An 8,601-nucleotide genomic window follows, 5' to 3' on the forward strand; every position below is an offset into this window, starting at 1 on the left:
GGCCCAATTAAATATGTACAAACAGTACACTGTACATGTATGCATGTGTAATTTGGTATGGGCCAATAGCTTCTGTGCGACCTTTTTTTGGAATTGGCTAGAAGCCGACGTCCTTCACCAGAATAGCTGCAATGCGAAACTTCTCACGGTCAAAATAGCTTAAACGCGACATGGGCCTTAAACTCAGTACAGATCGTTATCCGTTTATATCAACTTATCCATCTCAACGCTGACCCACGATATTGTCCAGTGAGCATGGAATCCACATCGTTGCGGGACCCACAACTTATCCACCTCAGCGCTGACCCACACATTGCCTACTGAGCTTGGGATCCACCTCACTGCGGGACCTAGAACTTGCCTAGCTCAGCTTTGTACAAGATGGGAGCCTCCGCTCACCCGTACCTTTTTTTTTTCGATAAAGGATGCTTTATTACTTCAAGAAGCAATTACATCCAGCCTCTGCATAACTAGGATGCACACAGCCGTTTGTTGTCTCAAGAGTCCAGAGTTACAAAAATAAAAAGGCGAAATACATATCGGAACGATGAATCATATGACGCCTAAGATGTGGGAGGAGCTACTATCCGTAGACTATGCTGCCACCCATGTAGGGAAAAAGTATCCCTCGCCGTATCCTCCAACCGTGTACAGACCTCCGTAAATAGGTCTCGGTTCTCCACACGCTAAAGAGGTAACCACGAACGGAGAATACCTGTGCATCTGTAGATGACCTGCAACAAAGAGTAATTTTTGTCATTAAAGATCTTGTCATTTCTACATAGCCGGAGCGCTCGGATAATCGCTAGCGCCCCCATCCTAAGAAGCATTTTAAACCTTGAGTTAATACCATGAAGCCAATTGCCAAAGACATTAGCGACACTAGTCGGCGGATACAAGGTAGACGCTACTTGGATGACTGACCATATAGATCTCGCAAACTGGCACTGGAAGAATAAATGTTTGATGGTTTCATCATGATGACAAAAGACACATCGTGTACTTCCGTGCCAATTCCGCTTAACAAGATTGTCTTTGGTGAGGATAACCCCGCGACGAAGATACCATCCAAAAATTTATTTTTTAATGGTATCTTCATCTTCCAATTTTTTTATTATTATCAATCGGTAAATCGGAAAGCAGGATCGCATTGTATAAACATTTTACGAGAAAAAGTACCATCTACATGGAGGTTCCATCGAAATTCATCCGGCTCTGGTGATAACTGAATATCTCCAAGCCGCTGAATTAGATTGTTCCATGCCACAAGCCTTTGTCCTAGTAAAACCCGTCTGAACGTCACATTCGGGGTGAAGTAGCCATTACAGATTGCAATGGTATCACCTTGGCGACGTGCAATTCTATACAAAGCGGGATACTTGTTCGCTTAGGGGAGCATTGTCGAGCCAAACATCTTCCCGTAACCGTATCCGTGCTCCATTCTTAATGGAGAAAGTCCCATGTCGAAAGAAGATATTTTTTGTCGCCATGAGACCAGCCCAGAAGTGTGAATCCCCAGGTTTCCAAACCACCTGAGATAATGTCTTCGAGCCGATGTACTTTCTCCGAAGTATAGTTTGCCAAATCCCATCCTCCGTAAGTAGCTTAAAAAGCCATTTCTCCGAAGTATCATAGCTCACCCGTACCTGCCTTCCGCCCCCATTTCCTCTCCTTATTCTTCTTCTATGGCGACAACGCGCGCGACTACGGCCGACGATATATGTCGACCTCTAGTTGAGCCTTCCGCACCTCATGGCCTAAGTATGGCGCAATGCCTATGATAAGATGACCTGACAGCCCACGCGCCGCGCCATTGAAGCGATTGGTCACAACAAAAGGGGAGAATGGGAACTTTGAGCGAGAATTTGTGAAGTGCGAGAGCAAGACAGAGCCGGGAAAGGTTAGATCTGAGTTCTTCATCAGACTTTTTCTCTAATTTCTGCAGATTCCTTGATTTTTCCTCCGATTTAGGACTTGGTTCATATGCTCTTTTTTAGAATCTGAAGAAACTTAGCCATTTTAAGTGAACTGATGAGTCCGTTGAGAGGCTTCAAGTGGAGGGCATCATTGGTTTAGGAGGAGGGGCGCAATGTGGGAGCTTAATCAAGCCTCAACGGTGGAGAAATTAGGCTCGAGCAGTGTCACTAGTGTTGCAGAACTGATGGGAGAACTGAAGAAACTCATCAAGCACCTAAGACAGATGGTTGGTTTGAAGAAGCAAGCAAATGTGATCAATGTGGCATTTTATTTCTGTATGATTACTCTGGGAATTGTTTACATGTCGTTGATCAGTCGTTAGACGTTCTTATTTTACTATAGTTATTTTAGTTTGTGTGTGAATGTAAACTTAATTATATGTATAATTTGCACTCTGGCTTTCCTAATCAATAAAATGTGGCAGCAATTCGACCAAATTTTCTGTGTTCCTCAGTTTCGTTAGTTAATGAAGTGCTGTCTTCCCAAAAGAAAAGTAATTGTTTGGCTTGGCCTTGCCATTGAGAGAGGAAGCCCGGCCTTCTGCCCCAATTTTTTAAGACAAAACAAGAGAATTTGTAATGATTTCCAAGTAACTAATAGTGTGTTTGGCAACTTTGGAGAATGGGAGTGGGAATTTGGAGACCCTAGCCGCTGGCCAATCCACACTTCACAATTATCTAGAGCAACCATTTATTAAGAGAAATACCAACGGAGCAAGGTAGACAAAGGGTAAGATTGTGATAAATATTTGGAAACGGTTTATTAGCAAATGTTGTTAGCCCATTAAAATTATGCGGCCTGCAGGGTTTGGAGGTCCACAAAAGGGTGAGACTATGTTAAATATCAATAAACCATTTATTCACCATGGCTGTCTCCTTGGACCCAGGCCAATGAGTTGACGAGATTTCCCACTATGTGATACGATGAAGCCAAGACCTTTTCCGGCTAGTACATCAAATAAGCAGTTGGTTGGGTTTAACATCATCTTTTACTTTGGAGGTTGTCAAAGGTTTCCCGGAGATCGCTAATGAGATCGTTTCCTTTTTGGGACATCACGACAATAACGTAGGCGTATATGTTCCGATCAATTTGTTCATGGATGCACCGCTGCCGCTGGTAGGTAGCATATGTGTTTTTCAAACCAAAAGTTATGTTAATTTAGCAATTTGTATTGTAAGGCTTGATGAACAAGGTCGCTAATTGGTCAGACTCTCGCATCCGGATCTAATGATACCCGAAATAAAGATCTAGAAAATAAATGAGTTTTGATCTTGCCATAAAATTAATGACTTGGTCAATGCGAGGCAAAGAAAAAAGATCCTTCGGGCAGTGTTTGTTCAAGCCGGTATAATCAATGCATATTCTTAGTATTTCAGTGTTATTTTTGGGTACAAGGACTGGATTCGCGGCCCAGTTAGTATGGATCACTTCTCTAACAAATCCTATTTCTAAAATCTTAGCTAGTTCCTTTCCTATGGCGCGGCGTTTCTTGTCGCTAAAGGGTCTCAAAGCTTGCTTCACCAGTTTGGCGCCGGGGTTGATGTTGTGTGAGTGCTCGACGAGTTCCCTAGATAGTCCGAAAATGTTAGAGGTCTGCCATGTGAAGATATCTATATTTTGCGGAGGAACTCGATGAGCGCGTCTTCCTACTTCGGATCCATGGCTGCTTCAATGGCTTTGGTCTTAGAGGAATCTCCATCAGTAAGCTCCACCTTCTTTGTTTCTCTATAGCCTTGAACGAAGGATTGTGGTTGGAAATTGGCTTCTTGAGGGCGGGCATCTCTGCCGGATCCACCTGGCTCCTCATGTCTCTCAGCTCCTCGGTTTTGAGGACAAATTCAGCAAAACCGGCTTCTCTTAACTCGCACTCTTGAGCTTTCTTGTAGTTGCCCCAAACAGTAATGGTACCGTTCGGTCCTGGTATCTTCAGTTTGTTGTAGATGTAGCATGCCCTTGCATGGAACTTGTGGTAAGCTGGCCTGCCGAACATCACATGGTAGGAACTTCTAAAGGGCACAACTTCAAATGTGATCCTTTCTTTGCGGTAATTGTATACGTCGTTGAAGGCCACATGAAGTGTTATGCTACCCAGTGAGTTTTCCTTTTTACCCGGAACCACCCCGTGGAACTCTATGAGCTGAGTTTTCGATGGGTTCATCTTCTTCAAGGTTTCCAGGTGCATGATGTTGAGCCTGGCTCCTCCGTCCATGAGGCACTTGGAGTAGTCCTATCCATCAATCCTAGGGTTGACTACCAGGCCATAGTGCTCCTTAAGTATGAGCTCTGGGTGGTCCTCATGGCTCCAGGTGATGGAACTTTTCGACCACATCACGTATTGGGGGAGTTTTCACATTGTGGCATTTAAATCCCGCGGGCTAGATTTTTTTAGCCTTTGCGGTGGGTCTTCCAAGGAAAGTCTGATAAACGGCTGCGCTTTTCTTGTCATAAGGATTTTTGGATTTTTCTGCGGTATCCCCTTTGGGTTCCGGCGGAGCCTCGCCCTCATCCATGTCACTTGTTTCCTTAGTCTCTTCCATTGCCTTACCCCCCTTTCAGCGTGGCCTATTCTTCCGGGCACGCCTGTAGTCAGCTCCCGGATTCTCCCTAAGGTCGTTGACGAGCTTGCACTTGCGGTTTGTTTGAGTGGATTTTCCGTTGGCGTCAAGGTGAGCTAAGATGAGAATACCCTATATTCTTCGTATGTTTGGGGAGGGCGAGATCCGGCAGTTGTGATCTCTTCACTGCGCTGCTGGCCCCTGCCAGCTCTGCCTCCAAGACCGCGGCCTCGGCCTCCTCCTTGGCCTCTCTGCTGGAACACCATGGCTACCATGCCGTATCCGTCCTGCTGTTGGTCCTCTGACTGATTTTTTTTGCTTGTTGTTGTTGCACTTCTTTCGCTGATTTGGGACTACGAAAGCTGGAGGGAACCACGAGCATCGTCATCCGTTGTTGTGTAGGCACTAGCAGTTGCGATCATACCATTGAGGGTGAGGGTTCGAGAGTCATGCTTGTGTGTCAACATGTGGCATATGATTCCTCCTCTATTGAGGCCACCAATGAAGGCTAGCATTGCAGTTTCGTCGCATATGCCCGCGCAGCAGTTCTCCATTTTCAACCAGCGAGACAAGAAGTCCCTAGAGGATTCCCCTTTCTTTTGCTGGCACTGCTGGAGGTCACACGAGGTGAATGGTCGCTTGCAGGTTCATTCGAAGTAGTTTTCAAAGGCTTCGCTCAAGTTGAACAAGTTGTGGATGGACCTCTCCGGGAGATCAGCTCGCCACTGGCTCGTTGGCCCCGTCAAGTACAACTGGAGCATGTGGCAGTTGAGGTTGGGAGTTCCTCCGGAGAAGGTAACTGCACCGTAGAAGTCTCCTAACCAACTGTTGGGCTTCTCCCTGCCATCATAGAATTTTAGGCTGCCGGGGAGCCGGAAGCTGAAGCCACTGGTGGTGTTTGCTTCTTGAATCCAGGTTCCGAAGCATCGTGGGCCAACATAGTCCTCTTTGTAGGTGTTCAGGCGATCATGAGCGTCGTACTGGTCGTTTCTGTCATCGAGGGGTGGCGTGCGGTTGCGGCGGGATACTTTGCTTCCGCCACTTCCACCTCATTTGTCGCTTGGTGGCGTCAGAGAACGGCATGGGGGGCGCTTTCTTCCGCCTCCGCCCTTGTGGCTGGGGTGTGTCGGAGATATACGCGGAGGCCTCTTGCCTCCGCCACCTCCGCCACCTTTGTCGCTAGGGGAAGATGGAGAGTGGTGTGGGGGCTTCTTCTTGGAATTTACACACTACGAGTCTGTAAGGGTATATTGCTCCTATGTGTGGTTTTGGTAATTAATGACAACAACTATGGACTAATGTTTTCATTGAGTTTATATGAAGGAATATTCCATAGGTACTACTTGTAGTCCATGTGTTGGATGGTTGTATATATATAGTGGAAACTGTCCCGAAGGTTAATCTTGACAATGTATGCAATGAATTCATGTTCATCACACGTGCGAACATTGTGGGGGAGTTTGCTCTATATATGTTGGTTCTACTCACATCCCTTGCATTAGTTGTAGTTGTGTGAGTAGAGCTGGTTTTGATATGGGCTAGTAGCTTCGTGTTACTTGACCATATCAAATACAACCTCTTGTATACAACTTATTCTCGGATAAGTTGCATACTTGTTTCTAATATTCATTATATAAACCCTCTTATTGTGGTTGTCATCAATTACCAAAATGGGAGATTGTAAGGGTATATTGCCCCTATGTGTGGTTTTGGTAATTAATGACAACCCCTATGGACTAATGTTTTCATTGAGGTTATATGAAGGAATATTCCATAGGTACTACTTGTAGTCCATGTGTTGGATTCAAGTATGGATGCCATGAAGATAAAAGATATACCTTGTGTATTGGCATCAAGATCATCGATTTGAAGATATATATGTGATATGATCAAGAAGAAAAAATGAAGATGGAGTTCTTATGTGGAACTCAATATTAGCCATGCTCTAGCTTATGTGATAAGCAATGAATGATCAAGATCTTGAGTGCTTGATTCCAAGTGAAGAATTCACGTTATGGCTCTAAGTCGGTGTCATGATAGTCTCATAAGTCGAGCTATGGTTGACTAAGATTTAGAGCATGCAAGCAAATGAAGAATTCTATATACACCTCAAGATAGTATGATAGAGCATGAGAAGATACAAGGTTGACCAATACAAAGAGTGAAGAATATATTCAAGTTTGGTCAACACATGAAGCATGAAGAATGTGCCACGAGAAGTCATGTGCCCATGAGAGGATGACGTCAAGTGGTGATCGTCATCAAGGTTGAGTTGGGCAAGTTCAAGATTGAGCATCTCAAGAGGATCGTATGCTTGAAGCTTGCCTTCCATTTTGGTGATAATGGACATGTGAAGATGTGCATCAATGGAGCTTTCCCATCATGGTGTATGGGGGAGCATTTGTGAGTCTTCACGAAGCAACAGTGATCAAGTGAGGCATTCCGGCTTGAGTGGAGCTTGAAGAGCTATCATCGAGATCAAGCGGGATGCGCAAGGCAAAGGTGTGACCTTTCTAGGTTTTCCTTTTACCGGTCTCAAGGTGGTTGTTGGTAGACCGGGTTATAGGATACATAGCCGCACTATCAAGAGGGGATTTCGGTTGGGTAACTTGATCACATCGTCTTAGGGAGCTCAACCCTTTGCATGCTTTTAATTCCATAAATCTTATTGCTTCTTGGTGTTTCTCTGTGTGAGGTTCTTGAGCTTGTTGCTAGCTTTACAACAAGCCCAAGTTCATCGAAAACGGAATCCATCTGCATCTTCTATTGCGTTTTCAAGCTTGGAGGTTTTACCGGTGTCTCTTTTATAGATAGGTCAAACATTCATCTTATGGTTTTTACTCCGTGGGTGGACAATGATGTTTCTATGCATAAAGTTGTAGGGCTTGTTGTTCTCATTCCATCAAGCCCAAGATCATCGAAATCGAAGTCCGGACGCAAAAGTTATCATGGTTTTTGTAAACCATGTTTTCATGTTTGGCCCGGTGGCACCGGCTGTCTCACCGGCTCGTCCGGCACAAACCGGCTCCCACACCGGTGCCAACCGGACGGTTTCCAGGGGGCTTTCAGGGGCGCCCGGTCCCTGGCCCGGTCTGACCGACTCTCTCGCCAGGCGGCCCGGTCCCTGGCCCGGTTTGGCCCGGTTTGCCAGGCTGCACGAAAAAAACTCCCAGATCTGCCCCAACGGTTATATTTTTCCTCGGGCTATAAAAGGGGCTTCTTCCCCAATAGTTTTCTAGGGTTCTTGAGCACGTTATTAATCACCATTGTTGAACCTCTTGAGCTTGCTTCCTCTCCCTTCCCTCCCATGATTCTTGCTCATTCTTGAGGGATCTAAGAGAGGAGATCTAGATCTACAACCTCCACCAATCCATTTCTCCTCTAACTGAGGGGAACTCTTGGGATCTAGATCTTGGAGTCATTTGTTGATTTCCTCCATTATTCTTCCTCTCTAATCTCATCCTAGCATTTGTTGATTGGGTGGGATTTGAGTGTGAAATATTTGAACACCTCTAGTGTTCTTGCTTTGCATCATTGCATAGTGTTGAGCTCTCCACCACGATTAATTCGAGTGAGAGATCGTGAGCTTGTTACTCTTGGAGGGTGACCTCTTAGTTGGCTTGGTTGGTTTCCCGTTGACCTCTTCGTGGAATATTGTGAAGGGGCCCGGGCTTCTCCTTCGTGGAGCTTGTGAAGTGGTTGTGGAGCTTGCCATCTCCGGAGTGGAGAAAAGCTAACCATAAGGAAAGGGCCATTATCCTTCGTGGGTTTGGCTCGGAGAAGAAGGTGAGCCTTCGTGGCGTTGGGGAATCCTTCGTGGAACCCCCACCTCTCCAAACGTGATGTACCTTCTTGCAAAGGAAGGGAACACTGGAATACATCTTCGTCTCCACGTGCCTCGGTTATTTCTGTACCCGAGCTTACTTTCCTTGTGATAGCTGATGACCCACAAGTATAGGGGATCGCAACAGTCTTCGAGGGAAGTATTACCCAATTTATTGATTCGACACAAGGGGAGACAAAGAATACTTGAAAGCCTTAACAGCGGAGTTGTCAATTCAGCTGCACC

The sequence above is a fragment of the Lolium rigidum genome, chromosome 5, assembly GCF_022539505.1.
Source record: "Lolium rigidum isolate FL_2022 chromosome 5, APGP_CSIRO_Lrig_0.1, whole genome shotgun sequence".
In the NCBI taxonomy this organism is placed as follows: domain Eukaryota; kingdom Viridiplantae; phylum Streptophyta; class Magnoliopsida; order Poales; family Poaceae; genus Lolium; species Lolium rigidum.